This window comes from Schistocerca serialis, chromosome 8, assembly GCF_023864345.2.
Source record: "Schistocerca serialis cubense isolate TAMUIC-IGC-003099 chromosome 8, iqSchSeri2.2, whole genome shotgun sequence".
NCBI classification, from domain to species: domain Eukaryota; kingdom Metazoa; phylum Arthropoda; class Insecta; order Orthoptera; family Acrididae; genus Schistocerca; species Schistocerca serialis.
Genome location: NC_064645.1, coordinates 530,696,983 through 530,717,061, shown reverse-complemented (window position 1 = coordinate 530,717,061; position 20,079 = coordinate 530,696,983).

Genomic DNA, 20,079 nt, shown 5'->3' with positions numbered 1-20,079 from the left:
ATAATAATTGGATCCTTTTACCGATCTCCCAATTCAGATGATACATTTGCTGAAAGGTTCAAAGAAAACTTGAGTTTGATTTAAAACACGTACCCGACTCAAAATAATAGTTGGTGGTGACATTAATTTACCGTCGATATGTTGGCGGAAATACATGTTTAATTCCGGAGGTACGCATTAAATATCATCCGAAATTGTGCTAAACGCATTCTCTGAAAATTATTTCGAGCAGTTAGTTCACGAGCCGACGCGAATAATAAACGGTTGTGAAAATACACTTGACCTCTTAGCAACAAATAATCCTGAGTTAATAACGAGCATCAAAACCGATTCAGGAATTAGTGAACACAAGGCTGTCGTAACGAGATTGAATATTTTAGTCCCTAAATCCCCGAAAACTAAGCGAAAAATATAACAATTCAAAAAAGCAGATCAAAGTTCACTCGACGCCTTCCTGAGAGACAATCTCGACCCATTCCAAATTAATAATATAAGTATAGACCAAATGTGGCTTAAATTCAAAGAAATAGTATCGGCGGCAATTTAGAGATTTAGACCAAATAAATTAACAAACGACGGAGCTGATCCTCCTTGGTACACAAAACGGGTTAGAACACTGTTGCAGAAACAACGAAACAAACATGCCAAATTTAAACAGACGCAAAGTCCCCAAGATTGGCGATCATTTACAGAAGCTCGAAATTTAGCGCAGACTTCAATGCGAGGTGCCCATTACAGTTTCCACAACGAAACGTTGTCTCGAAACCTGACAGAAAATCCAAAGAGGTTCGGATCTTATGTGAAGTATGTTAGCGGCAAGAGACAATCAATGTCTTCTCTGCGTGATAGCAATGGAGATACTATCGAAGACAGTGTTGCCAAAGTAGAGTTACTAAACACAGTCTTCCGAAACGCCTTCACAAAAGTAGACGAAGTAAATATTCCAGAATTCGAATCGAGAACAGCTGCCAACATGAGTAACGTAGAAGTAAATATCCTCGGAGTAGTGAAGCAACTGAAATTACTTAATAAAAGCAAGTCTTCTGGTCCAGACCGTATACCAATTAGGTTCCTTTCGGAGTATGCTGATGCATTAGCTCCATACTTAACAATCATATACAACCGTTCGCTCGACGAAAGATCCGTACCCAAAGACTGGAAAGTTGCACAGGTCACACCAATATCCAAGAAAGGTAGTAGGAGTAATCCATTAAATTACAGGCCCATGTCTTTGACGTCGATATGCAGCAGGATTTTAGAACATATATTTTGTTCGAACGCAATGAATTACCTCGAAGGAAACGGTCTGTTGACGCATAGTCAACATGGATTTAGGAAACGTCGTTTTTGTGAAACACAACTACCTCTTTACTCGCATGAAGTGTTGAGTGTTATTGAGAAGGGATTTCAAATTCATTGCGTATTTATGGATTTCCGGAAGGCTTTTGACACTGTACCACACAAGTGGCTTGTAGTGAAATTGCGTGCTTATGGAATATGGTCTCACATATGTGACTGGTTTTGTGAATTCCTGTAAGAGATGTCACAGTTCGTAGTAATTGATGGAAAGTCATCGAGTAAAATGGAAGTGGTTTCTGGCATTCCCCAAGGCAGTGTCATAGGCCCTTTGCTGTTCCTTATGTATATAAAGGATTTGGGAGACAATTTGAGCAGCCGTCTTCGGTTGTTTGCAGATGACGATGTCGTTTATCAACTGATAAAGTCATCAGAAGATCAAAACAAACTGCAAAACGGTTTAGAAGAAATATAGGAATGGTGCGAAAAGTGGCAGTTGACCTTAAATAACAAAAAGTGTGAGGTCATTCACATGAGTGCTAAAAGGAACTCGTTAAACTTCAGTTACACGATAAATCAGTCTAATCTAAAAGCCGTAAATTCAACTAAATACCTGGGAATTACAATTACGAACAAGTTAAATTGGAAGGAACACATAGAAAATGTTGTGGGGAAGGCTAACCAAAGACTGTGTTTTATTGGCAAGACACTTAGAAAATGTAACAGACCTACTAAGGAGACTGCTCACACTACGCTTGTCCCTCCTCTTTTAGAATACTGCTGCGCGGTGTGGGATCCTTACCAGATAGGACTGACGGAGTTCATCGAAAAAGTTCAAAGAAAGGCAGCACGTTTTGTATTATCGCCAAGTATGGGAGAGAGTGTCACAGAAATGATACAGGATTTGGGATGGACATCATTAAAACAGAGGCGTTTTTCGTTGCGACGGAATCTTGTCACGAAATTCCAATCACCAACTTTGTCCTCCGAAATCGAAAATATTTTGTTGACACCGACTTCCATAGGGAGGAACGATCACCAAGATGAAATAAGGGAAATCAGAGCTCGTACGGAAAGATATAGGTGTTCATTCTTTCCGTGCGCTATACGAGATTGGAATAACAGAGAATTGTGAAGGTGGTTCGATGCACCCTCTGCCAGGCACTTAAATGTGATTTGCAGAGTATCCATGTAGATGTAGACTTCTCGACATCAGAGTAGCCGTCCTTGTCTGTGTCGGGGTATCAATAGTAGACTTGCCAGAGGCACACGTGATCTTAGTCTCGCTGCAAGCAGACTGTCCTCAGTGGTCCTCAGTGGAACAGCAGGAGAAACATCTGTCTGGAGTTCTTCCCTGGATAATATTCCATTTGTCACTGCTACTTGCGCAAGACGTCGATCTAGACACGCGTCTGTACTACGCGGGCATCCAGCAACTAGTCTGCAGGTAGGGGAATGTGCCACAGAGCATTCAAGAACGCAGCGATATATCACCGATATATTTTTCCCAACATGTGCAGCAGTCCGTCATTACATCCATGCAGGCCCAGAGCGCTACCCCTTTCAAATGGCTGACGTTGTTCAATATGAGTACGTACTGGTCGGCGGGACACGGCTGTACTCTAGAATGAATGCTGCAAGCAGCGTTCACCTCTAAATCCAGCACAGTTACTGCCTGCAGAACCAAAACAGAGGCCACACAGACAGTCCTCCTAACCGCTGCCTGACCACCGCTGATCGTGAAAAATGAATCACAAGCACAAAAAGCCCTCGGTATGCCCTCGTTACCCTGGTGCTACTGAAAAGTGTTCTTGAGGGTGCTGAATTGTTTTCGGAAAAGAGTACTGAAATGCCTGGGCTAGCAGGACAGAGCGGATTAGGTTGTGGAAAGGGGCCAAAATAAGTTGCTGTCAGTTGCACTCAACATTCAATCTTTATTCATCAACACACAATATTACACCAAGGATGCAAATCACTCAAAACTTTAATCGACCTCCTTTGATTAACTGTAGATCGGCTGAAGGTCACACTCAAAATCCAAGACATAGGGCCTCAGCAAGAAATTGAAATACAAGGTTCTTCTGGAGGTTTCACCCAAGAATATTTTTTAAATCTTCAATCTAAACAAGCTGCAGGTAGAAATTTAATTTTAATGGAACTTGGCTGGAGGCTGCATATTAAGTAACAAGAAGTGTTTCTATCAAAAGGCAGAAGGCCTTATCTTAAAACATCTCATGGAAAATTCAGCTGAAGGCCCCATGCAAAAGCATAACAATCTCTGCCTTAAGGGCAAGACAAGAACATTAATTTAAGAGATATTAAAACTCAACTGAAGGCCGCACATCCACAAATAATGAAACAGTTTAAGCCCTAGGAAGAAGAGATCCAATTTTAAAATTCAGAAGGCTGTATCTTAAAACATTTAGTATAAAAATCGGCTGAAGGCCCCTATATAGAATAACAATCTCATGCCTTAAGCGCAAGACAAGAAAATTAATTTAAGAGATATTAATACTCGACTGAAGGCCACATATCAACAATTTATGTTTAACGGCTTAAGGCCTAGAAAAAGTGTTTCAATTTAAAATGCAGAAGGCCTTATCTTAAAACATCTCATGTAAAATTCGACTGAAAGCGCCAAATAAAAGAATAACAATCTCGTGCCTTAAGGGCAATACAAGAACATTAATTTAAGAGATATTGATACTCGGCTGAAGGCCGCACATCAACCAAATAACTAAAACCCAAACAGGGAAATTATTATGAAACAGACAAGGAACGGCGCTCAGAAGTTTCCAAGGATCGGCCTGGGACTGTAACACTACCTCCCGTTTAGGTGAGACAGGCAGCCTGTCCAACAACTTCTTAATCTGAAGGCAACCCAACAGAAAGGCAGCAGACCGACCAATCAACAAGATCAGTTCCGCTCCACGCAACCAGCAATACGACCACAAGATTTCAGTGCAACAACGCACAGAATATTGTCGAACTACAAAATGGTTCAAATGGCTCTGAGCACTATGGGACTTAATGTCGAACTACACACCGACTGGACAGCAACAACACGATGAGGAAAATGCACTGGCGAAAATTACGTCAACGACCAGGGCAGGTAGCCGGAACGTCAACGGCCACAAGGCAATGACACCTCTGGTCAACTTCAATAACAGGGAATAAATTAAGTTAAACTCCACAGGAAGATGGCTGGAATCTTAGCCGACTTGAATACACAAACATTGTTGCTCGCGGGAATGTCCCAAATGCAACAACCAGGATCAAACGAAGGAATGTATACAGTTGAGGCTCTATAGTAGGTTACGTGAGGACTCAACTTTCATTTTCAAGATCGGTGGGCGACGAACTTCGTAGCACTCACACTACAACCCCGCGTGCACACCGCCAGCGGCCCCTTGGCAGAGAACGCGCGACGGAGACTTCCTTGCTGCTCCACGGCAACCGACCGACTGCCCAGGCCCGGAAAAGGTGAAATGGCCACATATACGTCGGTCGATGAGACGACCAACCGAACGACCAACCAACCGTCGTCCTGCTCCAATCTCCCTCCGTTGGACAGTTTATGTGTGTCGTCAGCGGTCGGCGAGCACTGGCAGTCCACATCTCGCCGGCGCTCCGTCCCCGACTTCACTGCTGCTGCGTCCCAACTGCACTGCTGGTCCGTCTCCAACTGACTGCCAGACACACGACGACCCGGAAATACTATCGGTCGCTCCAGAGGTTGTACGACAGTGCACTTATCGATATGCGCTGCTGCTGCCGCTCACAGGCAAGTAAGGCAGGAAGTTAGTGAGGCCAGTGAATGGAATAAGAAAACGAGGCGGCAGTACCGTAATAGAAGATGACAAACAATAAATGGCATGAACATGAGCCGTGTACGGCTCAAATATTACAAAAACAGATTTTAAAGAACACTGCATAATTTACATGGTAATTCGACTAAGACCGAACTGCAGATCCTACACAATACCTAAAAAATAATTTAAATGAACTATCAAGTAAGTGCGCGACAAAATTCCGCTCGTGCATACTGTTTGACAAAAATAAATAGACAGTCAGTTTTACAATTGCATGATAGCATGGGAAGAGCTGTCGAAACTGAACTGACAAAAACATATTATCATGTTTCATAACTACTTATATTTACCGAGATACGACAGACTTCATTATAGGTGCAGTATCGTCGTCACTTCCAACGACACGTCACTTGACAATGGCATTAAGCCGAAACAGGCCTGTCATGTAAGATATTAACAAGCGTATTACCTTATTGCATCTGGTTTGGAACATTCATTTCCATAATGTCTTATACCGACATATACTATGCTGTGGGCCCAACAGGTCGTAAAAAAGAAGTAAATATGTACAGTATCTGATGTTAGCCAAATGGCTCTGAGCACTATGGGACGTAACATCTATGGTCATCAGTCCCCTAGAACTTAGCAGTACTTAAACCTAACTAACCTAAGGACATCACACAACACCCAGTCATCAAGAGGCAGAGAAAATCCCTGACCCCGCCGGGAATCGAACCCGGGAACCCGTGCGCGGGAAGCGAATACGCTACCGCACGACCACGAGCTGCGGACTGATGTTAGCCATGCATCATACTTAGCCGACCATTGTTCTGCATAGACAGTTCAACAAAGAACATTGCTGAACAGTGTTGGAAGGACAAAATTTCAAGCGCCTTAAATGCTGTATACGTCCATGTACTTGTACTGTATATACACTGAGGTGACAAAAGACATGGGATAGCGATATGTACGTATACAGATGGCGGTAGTATCGCATACAAAAGGTATAAAAAGGTAGTGCCCTGCCGGAGTCGGTATTTGTACTCAGGTGATTCATGTGAAAAGGTTTCCGAAGTCATTACGGCCGCACGACGGTAATAACAGACTCTAAACGTGGAATGGTAGTTGTAGCTAGATGCATGGGACATTCCATTTCTTAAATCGTTAGGAAATTCAATATTCTGTGATTTACAGTGTCAAGAGTGTGCCGAGAATACCAGATTTCAGGCATTGCCTCTCACCACGGACAACCCAGTGGCCGACGGTCTTCGCTTAACGACAGAGAGCAGCGGCATTTACGTAGAGTTGTCATTGCTAACAGACAAGCGACACTGAGTGAAATAACCGCAGAAAGTAATGTGCGGCGTACGACGAACGTGGCCGTTAGGGCCATGCGGCAAAATCTAGAGTTAACGGGCTATCGCAGCAGACGACCGTCGCGAGTTCCTTTGCCGACAGCACGGCATCGCCTGCAGCGCGTCTCCTGGGCTCGTCACTATATCGGTTGAACCCTAAACGACTGGGAAATCACGACCTGGTCAGGTGACTGCCGACTTCAGTTGGAAAAAGCTGATGGTAGCGTCCGAGCGTACCGCAGACACTACGAAGCCATGGACCCAAGTTGTCAACAAGGCACTGTGCAAACTGGTGGCAGCTGCGTAATGCTGTGGGCTGTGTTCACCTGGAATGGACTGAAATGATAATTAAATCAAGACCCTAAGCTGTCGACAGGCGTTGATATACATCAACGGGGACAGTTGAAAATGTGTGCCCCGACCGAGACTCGAATCCGCGATCTCCTGCTTACATGGCAGACTCTTTATCCATCTGAGCCACCGAGGACACAGAAGATAGTGCGACTGCAGGGATTTATCCCTTGCACGCTCCCCGTGAGACTCACATTCCCAACTTAATGTCCACGCTCTACATTCGTAGTGCCCCTGCCCATTACACTCATTACTCGCGGCGCACAATCTTACCGACTCCCTTAAGAGTTCGGGCAATGCGTGTGCATCCAGCACAGAAGAAGAAGGTCAATGGCCGGTTAGCCTTAACTATATGAAGATGGTATCTGATCATTCGGACAGATGAATAGGGCGTCTGCTATGTAAGCAGGAGATCCCGGGTTTAAGTCCCCGGATGGGCACACATTTTCAACTGTCCCCGTTGATGTATATCAACGTCCTCAGCTTAGGGTCTTGATTTAATTATCATTTAATTCTATGAGAGCTCCTTGGTCACCGACGGTATCTGTTCTTTCGGACATGTCGCATATTCATATGGAATGGACTGGGTCGTCTGGTCCAATTAAACGTATCATAAACTGGAAATGGTTGCCGGCCGCCGGCCGGAGTGGCCGAGTGGTTCTAGGCGCTTCAGTCAGGAAGCGCGCGAACGCTACGGTCGCAGGTTCGAACCGTGCCTCGGGCATGGATGTGTGTGATGTCCTTAGGTTAGTTTGGTTTAAGTACACTCCTGGAAATTAAAATAAGAACACCGTGAATTCATTGTCCCAGGAAGGGGAAACTTTATTGACACATTCCTGGGGTCAGATACATCACATGATCACACTGACAGAACCACAGGCACATAGACACAGGCAACAGAGCATGCACAATGTCGGCACTAGTACAGTGTATATCCACCTTTTGCAGCAATGCAGGCTTCTATTCTCCCATGGAGACGATCGTAGAGATGCTGGATGTAGTCCTGTGGAACGGCTTGCCATGCCATTTCCACCTGGCGCCTCAGTTGGACCAGCGTTCGTGCTGGACGTGCAGACCGCGTGAGCCGACGCTTCATCCAGTCCCAAACATGCTCAATGGGGGACAGATCCGGAGATCTTGCTGGCCAGGGTAGTTGACTTACACCTTCTAGAGCACGTTGGGTGGCACGGGATACATGCGGACGTGCATTGTCCTGTTGGAACAGCAAGTTCCCTTGCCGGTCTAGGAATGGTAGAACGATGGGTTCGATGACGGTTTGGATGTACCGTGCACTATTCAGTGTCCCCTCGACGATCACCAGTGGTGTACGGCCAGTGTAGGAGATCGCTCCCCACACCATGATGCCGGGTGTTGGCCCTGTGTGCCTCGGTCGTATGCAGTCCTGATTGTGGCGCTCACCTGCACGGCGCCAAACACGCATACGACCATCATTGACACCAAGGCAGAAGCGACTCTCATCGCTGAAGACGACACGTCTCCATTCGTCCCTCCATTCACGCCTGTCGCGACACCACTGGAGGCGGGCTGCACGATGTTGGGGCGTGAGCGGAAGACGGCCTAACGGTGTGCGGGACCGTAGCCCAGCTTCATGGAGACGGTTGCGAATGGTCCTCGCCGATACCCCAGGAGCAACAGTGTCCCTAATTTGCTAGGAAGTGGCGGTGCGGTCCCCTACGGCACTGCGTAGGATCCTACGGTCTTGGCGTGCATCCGTGCGTCGCTGCGGTCCGGTTCCAGGTCGACGGGCACGTGCACCTTCCGCCGACCACTGGCGACAACATCGATGTACTGTGGAGACCTCACGCCCCACGTGTTGAGCAATTCGGCGGTACGTCCACCCGGCCTCCCGCATGCCCACTATACGCCCTCGCTCAAAGTCCGTCAACTGCACATACGGTCCACGTCCACGCTGTCGCGGCATGCTACCAGTGTTAAAGACTGCGATGGAGCTCCGTATGCCACGGCAAACTGGCTGACACTGACGGCGGCGGTGCACAAATGCTGCGCAGCTAGCGCCATTCGACGGCCAACACAGCGGTTCCTGGTGTGTCCGCTGTGCCGTGCGTGTGATCATTGCTTGTACAGCCCTCTCGCAGTGTCCGGAGCAAGTATGGTGGGTCTGACACACCGGTGACAATGTGTTCTTTTTTCCATTTCCAGGAGTGTAGGTCTACGTTCTAGGTGACTGATGACCTCAGTTGTTGAGTCGCATAGTGCTTAGAGCCATTTGAACCATTTTGGAAATGGTTATTGTGGTGTGCGTACTGTAAGACCTTCGGTACACACACCATCAGATTATTTGACTCGTCGCTCTAACGAAGTAGGCGAGTGTCAGCAATATGTGTCGTGGTCTTATCGTGGCGTGTTTATCTTCTGCCGTTAGGTCAGACGATAGAAATGCCACTTGCACGCTTAGAGGATCAGATTGACGGTGACCAACTTTAAACAGAACTTGATTTGTTTTCACACACATTTATTAAAATAATAAAAAGCATAGACATTACGTAACTTGATTCTGGATGCTGTTTACAATTGACAATCTGAAGTTCCTTTGGTCTTGGTACGTTAATCCTATTCTCACATATCTCTGATACTTGACAAAGTGTCTATTCATTTATCTTTATGGCTATGTACAGGAATATGATAATCTTACTAGGCGCAGATTGAAACTTGACTATAGACTGGTACAGACTAATGCAGACTGGTACAGACTAATGCAGACAAATGCAGACTGCCTAATCGGAGGTCGGTACACTCGTTATAATACCTCGCGCGTTCAGGTATCAGTGCGCGAGTGTGATCCGCGAGGAGAAAAGGTTCTACGTTAGCAGCAACCTCATTGGCTGCATTACATATTAATACGCCGATTGGCGGAAGCAGAATTTGGTCCGTCTTTATGGCAGCGCCATCTCGTAGTGCGGAGACGGACGAGCGCTGCGCCTGCGCTGTTGTGCTTAGCGGGGTGCGCTCTAGTGGGAAAGTTGTGTACGCGCTGACTACGCGGAACTAAGTACACAACAGTTATGTTCGGGTACGTGGGGACCATTTGCAGCCATTCATGAACTTCATGTCCCCAAACAACGATACCATGTCACCGGAGCGAAATTCTTCGCGTTTGGTTTGACGAACATTCTAGATAATTGGAGCGAAAGATGTGGCCACCTAGATCGGCCGGCACGAATCCTAGTGAACACTTATGGAACTTAGTTGAGAGTCAGTTCGTGCATAAAATCCTGCACCGGCAATACTTTCGCAATTATGGACGGCTATAGAGGCGGCATGGATCAATATTTCTGCAGGAGACTTCCTTCGACTTGTTGAGTCCGTGCCACGTCGATTTGCTGTATCAGCCAGGGCATAACGAAGTCCGACAGAATGTCAGGACGTATCCATTGACCTTTGTCACCTCAGTATATGCAGCACCTGATGTTAGCCATACATCATAGTCAGCCAATCATTGTTCTTCACGAAGAGTAGAAAAATAGTGGTTGAAAGGACGAAGTCTGACACGTGGTTGAGGACATATGGAAGTTTGAATCTGGCCGTGAATCGTACTCGGATAGCCAAATGGTAAGGCGGCCGCTCGCAGTGAGCGGGAAATTCGGGTTCGAATCGCGGTCCGGCTTAAATTTTCACTGTCGTCATTCCATTACACAGCTGATTGTCGTCTACACTCGCAACTGTGAATACATTTCATGTATTAATGCGTTAAATGCTGTATGCTTCAGTGTAGACACAAAAATATAAAAACAGTGAAATGGCTAAAAACAATAAAGATGCAAAACTGAGGAAACACAAAGTTCATATCGTGACAAGTAAATAAAAACACCCACAGCCGTCCTTATGATTTTATTTTATTTTTTCGCTACGCCTCTGTGTGGGCTCTAATCTCTCTGATTGTATCCTCATGGTCTCTTCGCGAGACATACGTAGGAGGGAGCAATATACTGCTTGACTCCTCGGTGAAGGTATGTTCCCGAAACTTCAACAAAAGCCCGTACCGAGCTACTGAGCGTCTCTCCTGCACAGTCTTCCACTGGAGTTTATCTATCATCTCCATAACGCTTTCCCTATTACTAAATGATCCTGTAACGAAGCGCACTGCTCTCCGTTGGATCTTCTCTCTCTCTTCTATCAACCCTATCTGGTACGGATCCCACACTGCTGAGCAGTATTCAAGCAGTGGGCGAACAAGCGTACTGTAACCTACTTCCTTTGTTTTCGGATCGCATTTCCTTAGGATTCTTCCACTGAATCTCAGTCTGGCATCCACTTTACCGACGATCAACATTATATGATAATTCCATTTTAAATCACTCCTAATGCGTACTCCCAGTTGCTGACCTGCTATATTGTAGATAAATGATATGGGATCTTTCTTTCTGTGTATTCGCAGCACATTCCACTTGTCTACATTGAGATTCAATTACCATTCCCTGCACCATGCGACAATTCGCTGCAGAACCTCCTGCATTTCAGTACCATTTTCCATTGTTACAACCTCTCGATATACCAGAGCATCATCCGCAAAAAGCCTCAGTGAACTTCCGATGTCATCCACTAGGTCATTTATGTATATTGTGAATAGCAACGGTCCTACGACACTCCCCTGCGGCACACCTGAAATCACTCTTACTTCGGAAGACTTCTCTCCACTGAGAATGACATGCTGCGTTCTGCTATCTAGGAACTCTTCAATCCAATCACACAATTGGTCTGATAGTCCATATACGCGAAATTATTCTGCATTCAGAATTTAGTATCGTAAGAGTCCGAAAATTGCTTAAGTTGGTTTTGCCTTTACTCTTAGGAATCAGTGCTATTTTTCTTTCCTTAAACTCTGCAGGGACCGCTTTTCCGTTCAGGACCTCATTCGCCATGGAAGTGATCTTGTCCCCAATTATAGACCAGTAGCGCACATAAAACTCTACAGGGAGGCGTGAGTTACGCACTGCCTCATGCACTTCACCTTTAGTAATAGATGACAGGATGTCAGCGTTGTCTGTTCCCGACAATTGTGGACCTAAAATAGTGAGAAAGTCCTCGGGAGCTGCATCGTCCACCGTGGTAGGGGCATATAAGTTGTCATAGTACCTGTGGACTTCGTCCAGTATTTCTTTCTGGCATGTGAGCCTTGTACCAGTATGCGTCAGTACTTCATCAATAAAAGTCTGACGTCTTTTTTAGCATGCCGCAACAAGTGATACAGAGAAGCTGTTTCATCTGCTACTACTGATGTGGCTTTCCGTTTAATTTTTAGTCCCTCCATCTGTTTGCGCTTAATGCTTAATAACTTGGCTTTTATATTTTTGATGTCATTCAGACGAATTACGTCATCATGTACCTGTTGATATAAGTCTCTTAAAACTTTATAATAAAACTCCATTGCACTCCTCAACTCCCTGTGCCTCGCTACACTATACTGCATGACAACTTCCCGCAGCCTTGGTTTAGCCCTCCTAGTCCACCAGTCAATGACTGTTGGGTGCTTGTCCGCTGTGCGGAGGCACATAGTCCACGCTACGCTTCTTCGTCAGTTAAAACAGAGATATTCAAATTCCATTGCCCTCTGAATCGACGGGTTGTCTGTACCCTTAAATTAAAGCAAGTTGAAAGTGCAATGTGATAGCTAAAATACACGGGAACAGTTTCAACGTGTAATAAAAAGATTTGCAAATTTGGTGACACGTAAATTCTATCTAGTCTGCTGCGGGTGTGGCTGGTTATATACGTGAACTCGACTGACGTCGGGTGCTGAAGTTCCCACACATCCTTCAGGTGTAGATCACTTACTAACTTTTTTAACTGTGGCGAGTAGTTGAAATTGGGTTGTTGATCTTTCTGGTTTAAAACACAGTAAAAGTCTCCACCTAGTATAAGAGAACACGGATATTTCCTCAATAAATAAATTAGTTCATCCTGAAAAAACTTCGCACGATCCAATTTATGGGAATTTCCTGATGGGGCGTAAAGGTTAAGCACGGTCACATCGAAAAATTTAATGCCTACGGCTCTTCCTGATTCTAGTCGTTCGATTTTAGTCACCGGAATGCCTTCCCTTATAAGAATGGCTGTACCGATATTGGCTTCCGTAGAAACATTAACAATTTCAAAAAAGCCTGGGATCCGAAATTCCGTTATCGCAACTTCTTGTAGCAACGCGATATCTGTCCCAGACTGGTTCAAGAATTCTTTTAGTGCTGTCAATTTCAAGGGTGACTGTATTTTATTTAAGTTAATAGTAGTAATGCTATAAGCTTGCATCACAGACATACCAGATAAAGCTGTTTGGGATGAGGATCGGTATGATTATAGCAGCAACATGCTTCTCTCCAAGTCACGATATTTACAAGCTGTGTGCCCATTGCATGTACTAACTTCCTAGAAAAAATTTTTACTGCTTTTAAACAAAGTGCTTGGAAAGAAAATTATCTTGAAATCCTGACAATGCATTGCTATAAGTCACTGTGGTCTTTCTCTTTCTCCTCGTCAGTGTTGGTCCTGATGACTTCATATTTAATATTCTTTTTCTTGATGTCTTTCTTCTCTGGTGTGGCTTTCGCTTGATGACGCGTGACAGCAAGACCTGGTTTCGGTTGCAGCCTCCGACGGTGGCCGTCTGGCGCAACGGCGGTGGCTTGCGAGTCGTCAATATTTGGCTCCGGCGTGTTGTCTGTTGTGTTGTCTTGCTGGCGAGGAGGCGATGCTTGTTTATTTCCTCATTCGGCGCGGCGTTGCGCTTCGGAGTCAGCAGGTTATTTACTTGGTACTTCCTCGTACTGTTCGCACTGTATGGGCTGTGCACTTGATGCGGGTATTGCAGCTGTGACCTCAGACTCAGGGTCACATTTCTGTGAAAGGTCACTACCAGCTGCGTCACTATCTGTTCGTGGCGGTATAATTCCTTGTGCGGAAGTGGGAACCACATCGACCTGCATTTCATCTCCTTTTTCCACTTCCAACAGATCTTCAGGACTTGGCTTCGGCTTCCTGGCAACGGGTGTTTCACAGAAAGAGTCCTGATCAACATTTTTTTCAGTGTCCTTTAGAGGACGCTTTTTAGTGGGAATCTCGCTGTCACGGGACGGAATTTCAGCAGTTAATGCAGGTTTTAAAGACGGAAATTCATTAACATTAAGTACAACATTTTCAGAGGTAGTAACAGGATCCACGACAGCCGCCGGGTCTGTTGTATTACCGGCTGGTAACAAATCTTGAGTGTTAATTTCCGGCGTTGCGTAAGGTAATTTTTTAGCACAAAAATACGGCGAGGGCAGTCCTGACGGAGGTGACCAGACTCGTTACATACATGACATATAGGGGTTTGCCCTGAGTAAATAACATGCGCCTTGTGCCCGTCAACAAAGATGTGGGAGAGAATGTTTGCCTTCACTTCCATCTCCACGGGGCGAATGCCGTTAAAGCACTGCAGCTTGAAATGCGAAGCCCTCCTTTCGTTGACTATTTGTCTGACAACCCCATATTTTGAAAGGACATCTTTAATTTTCGAGTTGTCTACTTCTATGGGAATATTAAAAAATCCTAACATTTCTAATTACAGACTCGGAATTCCTGAGTTGTACAGTATTTTTAGTACCATCACGGTGTATAAATTCCGTTTCATAACCAAATTTTTCCAGAAAGCGGTCTACACTCACGGGATCGTTAAACATTACAAAAATGCAGTATTCATCAGAGTCTAGCTGCATGGTATGAACAGATTCAGAATGAAGGCCAATTATCTCGGTAATCCAGTCGTGTATGTCAAGCGCAGAGGGCTGTACTCGACGGTTGTACTTGTCGAAGGTGAAAATCACGGTGTTTTTTCTCACGGAGTTTGCCATGGTGTTCTGCAGCGAAGAAATTTCGGACAACGCCGAAATCCCAATGGCACTACGTAGAAAGACGACACGAACGATGACCAAGAGCTCAACTTATAACACTTAATTCACGTGCAAAACGCCAATAAACAATCACGAAACACGAAAACACTGGCGTAAACACTGAACGTTCACGGAACAAACTTGAGGAGAGTGCGACCACTCGACGACAGCTAAAGCCAGACTGATCTGAGCCACCGAGGGCACAGATGATAGTGCGACTGCAGGGACTATCTCGCGCACGCCTCCCGCGAGACTCACATTCTCACCTCGTATGTCCACACACTACATTCGTAGTGCCCCACCCCAACACACTCATTACTCGTGGTAGACATTCTTACATGTCCCGTAAGAGTTCGGGGAATATGTGTGCATCCGCACAGAAGAAGGAGGTCATGGCCGTATCGTCAGAACTAGATACTTTTATGGATATGGTGTCTGTGCTTTCGGACATGTCCGAAAGAACAGACACCATATCCATGTAAGTACATTGTTAGATCGGTTACTGCTGCTACAGTGGCAGGTTATGAAGTTTTAAGTGAGTTTGGTGTTACAGTCGTCGCGCACGGGACACAGCTTCTTCGAGGTAGAGATGAATTGGGGATTTTTCCCGTTCGACTATTTCACGAATGTACCGTGAATATAAGGAAGCTGATAAAACGTGAAATCTCCGACATCGCTGCTGCCAGAAAAGCACCCTGCAACAGCGGGACCAACGACGACTGAAGAGAATCGTCCAGCGTGACAGAAGTGCAGCGCTTCCTCAAATTGCTTCAGATTTCAATGCTGGGCCACTAACAAGCAATTTTATCGAGCGTATGGACGTGTACGGGTATGGAGACAACCTCATGAATCCATGGACCTTGCATGGCAGCAGGGGACTGTTCAAACTGGTGGAGGCTCTCTAATGGTGTGCGGCGTGTGCAGTTGGAGTGATATGGGACCCCCGATACCTCTAGATATGACTGTGACAGGTAACAGCTACGTAAGCATCTTGTCTGATCACCTGCATCCATTCTTGTCCATTGTCGATTCCGACGGATTGGGTAATTCCAGCAGGACAATGCGACACATTTGGTATGCCTTGCAACGTGCTGTTCAGAAGAGATCTCCATCCCCTGGTACTCTTACGAATTTATGGACAGCCCTGCAGGATTCATCGTGTCAGTTCCCTTCAGCACTACTTCAGACATTAGTCGAGTCACTGTCACGTCGTTTTGCGGCACTTCTGCGTGCTTGTGGGGGCCCGACACGATATTAGGCAGTTTCTTCGGCTCTTCAGTGTAATTCCCGAGCCGGTACGCTATCTATCTGTAAGGTGTGTTCAAATGAAGAGATATGAAACATCGTGACAACCAGACAGGTTGAAATAGACTTATGCCCCTTTGGAATGACTTAGTGAGATATCTATTGGAGCGAATGTAGTGTCAGGCACGGTTGTGGGGATGCAGGGGCACATGATGCAGGGAAGAAGAAAGCCATTGGGTGATCCGTCGATTGACGCGACAGTGCGTGTGAGGGAATCATGGTGTTCACATAGCAAAATTCGAACTGTGAAGCAGGGAGACGATATCAGATTTCTGACTGCGGAGGAACTAGTTCCTCCAATATTCATCACTGGGTGGTGCCGTGCACGGGGAAGAGTGCGTGTCCGGCAAGTCCGTGAGAAAGCTGAGTGCCATTTTCGAGCAGGCAAGGAGTGTTTGCATGATGACCCGAGACTAGGCTAGGCAAACAAGGTAATCACGGCCGAACTCATCGACAAGTTGAACGACTTATTGAGAAATGATCGGCGTGTCACAATACGAATGTTAGCTTTGATAATTGGGACCAGTGTTGGAACAGTGTGGACATTTGTGCACGACAGGATGGGTTACTAGAAGGTCTTCTCAACAAGCTCAACGAACTACAAAAGAAGTGCGTATGCGGCTGGCATTGCAACACCTGTTCAGGCATCATGAAAATGCGGATCAGAGGCAGAGGCAATGCAGGACAGGATGTAATGGAATCACGCGTCGGCTCTGTTAACGTTCAAGACCCGATACTCGTCCAGTTCCTCATGCACAGAAAGAACGTCAACAAAGAGACAGTCTGCGGCCTAAGGAAGTCCATCAAGAGAAAACGGCCAAGGCTGCTTAAGGAGGGAGTAATTCTACTCAACGATAAAGTGCGTCCCACGTCTCCAAGGTCACACAAAGTGTAAGGGCCAAGTTCAAGTGGGAGCAACTTAGGCATCCGCCCTACAACCTGTGCATGTCACCTTCCGCGACTTCCATGTGTTTGATCCACTAAAAACAATCTCAAAGAGAAGCACTTCAACGCGAACGAGGAACTGGACGCAGTGGAGTACTGGTTCCTATCACAGCCACAGGAATTCTGCAAAAAGGGAATCTTGCGTCTCGTGAAAGAGCGGGACTGTTGAGTTCAGTCCATTGGTGGTTACTTTTGAATAAAGTCTTCAATTGTACCCACAGTGCTAGTTCGTAATATTTCTTTTGAGCGCCCGCAATACAATGATAACGAGGCCGCATCTCTAAGTAACGCTTTCGTCGGCATTTCGCGAGGCGGCAGCGGAGTGGAATTATAAGGCTGTAAAGTGCCGTACGTGGGCTGGTTTATGGTCTTGTCACCTTCAGCAAATGGAAGTGTTAGTGAATCTTGTGGGACAGTGGAGGAGCTATTCACATGTGGAGTTGTTGCTACGTTGTATACACGGTGTTACCGTGGAAGCCCAGTTACATCATTTATGGTACATGTTCTCAGTGTCAGCTGAAAGTTAAGTGAAGTTCCAAGTTGTGTCTTGAGTATAAACCGAGAATTCGTGAGGAAATAGTACTCTTGGTGACCCAATTAGCTTTCAGTCGAGATTACGAGCTGTTTATACACCGTTGAAGGTGCCGCCTAGATCATCTAAAGGTCAACAGGCGTAACAAGTGCAGCTTGTGTAATCTACTAATTTGGCTTGATTCCGTCGTCTTGCTTGTGGATTTTAATAAAATGAAAAGAAAGAAGAACCCAGACCAATAAATGTGAGCTTTATAATTTAGTTCAGAAATACCTGTTAGCCACTGGTATTAGTATACACCATTTATTAACTTTGCTTAATATTTTGTTGATGTTCGGGTGCGATAGTGTTGAAGTTGTATACTGAGAGTGATACATAGTGTTGTCAGACTGTTCACCGACCTCTTCAGTATTTAATTTTGGTTGACTGCCATTAAGCGTTTTGATTACTCGTTTTGTTGATTACTAGCCCAATGTATTTACAATTGCATGTGATCAGGAACCTTTATTCTTGATAAATGCTTTCAAATATTTTAAATTTTAAAAGGGAAATATATTTTGATATTTTTGTTCTTGCTTAAGATGAGTAAGACTTTTTAGAGGAATTTTGGCTAGCCTGTGATTCATTTCACTTTAGTCGCTTTTGAATTCATATATTGTAAAGTTTAATTTTTTATCTCTAGCATTTTTTCCAGAGATTTGTAAAACATTGTTCATTTAGGCCATAGTTAAGGGTTACATTAACACATTATTTTGTTTTAAAATTACGTTATGCAAAATGTATCACTTTTTTACCAAGAGAATCTTGTGAAATATGTTCCTTTATTTTAGTGTGTAAAAGGTTTTAAGTGCTTATTCTATTTTAAGACAATTATTGTAATTGTTTTTCATGTGTGTTTTAGAACACTTACGAGTTTGGTCCCCTCTGTGTAACAACTGATATCTGTTTGAGAAGAGAACGTGTTTGGAGTACCAGACGCGACACTTACTCTATAAAAGCTACTGGAAAACGTTGCACTCACAAAGGAATTATTAAGTATTTTAATGTTGCAACTGTACATGTTGTAAGGAAATACTGTTGTTAGTTTTTGGTTGTCTTTATTTTTGTTATTCAGGTTACTAAGCTGGTCGTTTTCCTTCGAGCTCTTTGCTAAAACAAAATTATGAAAATTTTATGCTAAGTATGTACGCCTGGTACTATCGGTACCGAACTGATAGAATTTTCTTGGGATAATTTTAAAATGATTCAATGCCAATAGGTTACCGAACAACACGGAACATAGCTTCACGATTTTGTTGTAAGGGGGGATGCTCCATCTTGGATGAGAATTCTGATTCTGTGGAGGATGATTATAGCCTGTTCAAAAACATAGATCTCCTTGGTCATCCACATTGATATTCACGAACTGTCTTGGTTATGAAATACGTCCTTTTGACTTGATTTCGTAATCTATGAAATAAAATCACGTAAGAGCCAACTGTAAGAACTAACGACGTAGTAGGGTCCGGAAATTTTTTGCAGGACGTATTGCTTTTCACTTAAGCTTCTGTGCTGTATTGATGGTCTAGCGATAAATCTGGTGAGTGTGATGGCAAAACCCAGATATTGAGTAAACTCTCTTATTTACTTTTTTCTACCGTATTTCGTCTCATATAAATGCTTAGGCAAGGGTTTAGTAATCACTCTCATTCAGCATATTATGCGAAGAATATTAATGTATGTAATCCACCAGGGCAAACTTTAGGTGAAAAAAGTAGGCTGAGATTTTGTTTAGCACATTGTCAGGCAGGTTGTTAATCATTATATTTTAGTTCAGGATTTAACTAGTTCTTGTGGCTCCTGGGCCACTTGTAGTAAACAGGCAATGTTGGGTGAAAATGCAAGAAAAGAAGCTTAAGGTCAAAAGTCCTATCCACTACTAGATAATCAGAGACGAAACAGAAACCACTATCGGGATGATTGGCGAAGGAAATCGACTGCGCCCTCTGAAACGAAAGGTTTCAACATTCACCTCAATCAATTTAAGAAAATAATGGAAAACCTAGATCAGGATGATCAATAGCGAATTTGAACCAATCTGCAAACTCAAATCTACATCTACATACATACTCCGCAATCCACCATACGGTGCGTGACGGAGGGTACCTCGTACCACAACTAGCATCTCCTCTCCCTGTTACACTCCCAAACAGAACGAGGGAAAAATGACTGCCTATGTGCCTCTGTGCGAGCCCTAATCTCTCGTATCTTATCTTTGTGGTCTTTCCGCGAAATATAAGTTGACGGCAGTAAAATTGTACTGCAGTCAGCCTCAAATGCTGGTTCTCTAAATTTCCTCAGTAGTGATTCACGAAAAGAACGCCTGCTTTCCTCTAGAGACTCCCACCCGAGTTCCAGAAGCATTTCCGTAACACTCGCGTGATGATCAAACCTACCAGTAACAAATCTAGCAGCCCGCCTCTGAATTGCTTCCATGTCCTCCCTCAAAACGACCTGATAGGGATCCCAAACGCTCGAGCAGTACTCAAGAAATGGTCGTATTATTGTTTTATAAGCGGTCTCCTTTTCAGATGAACCAC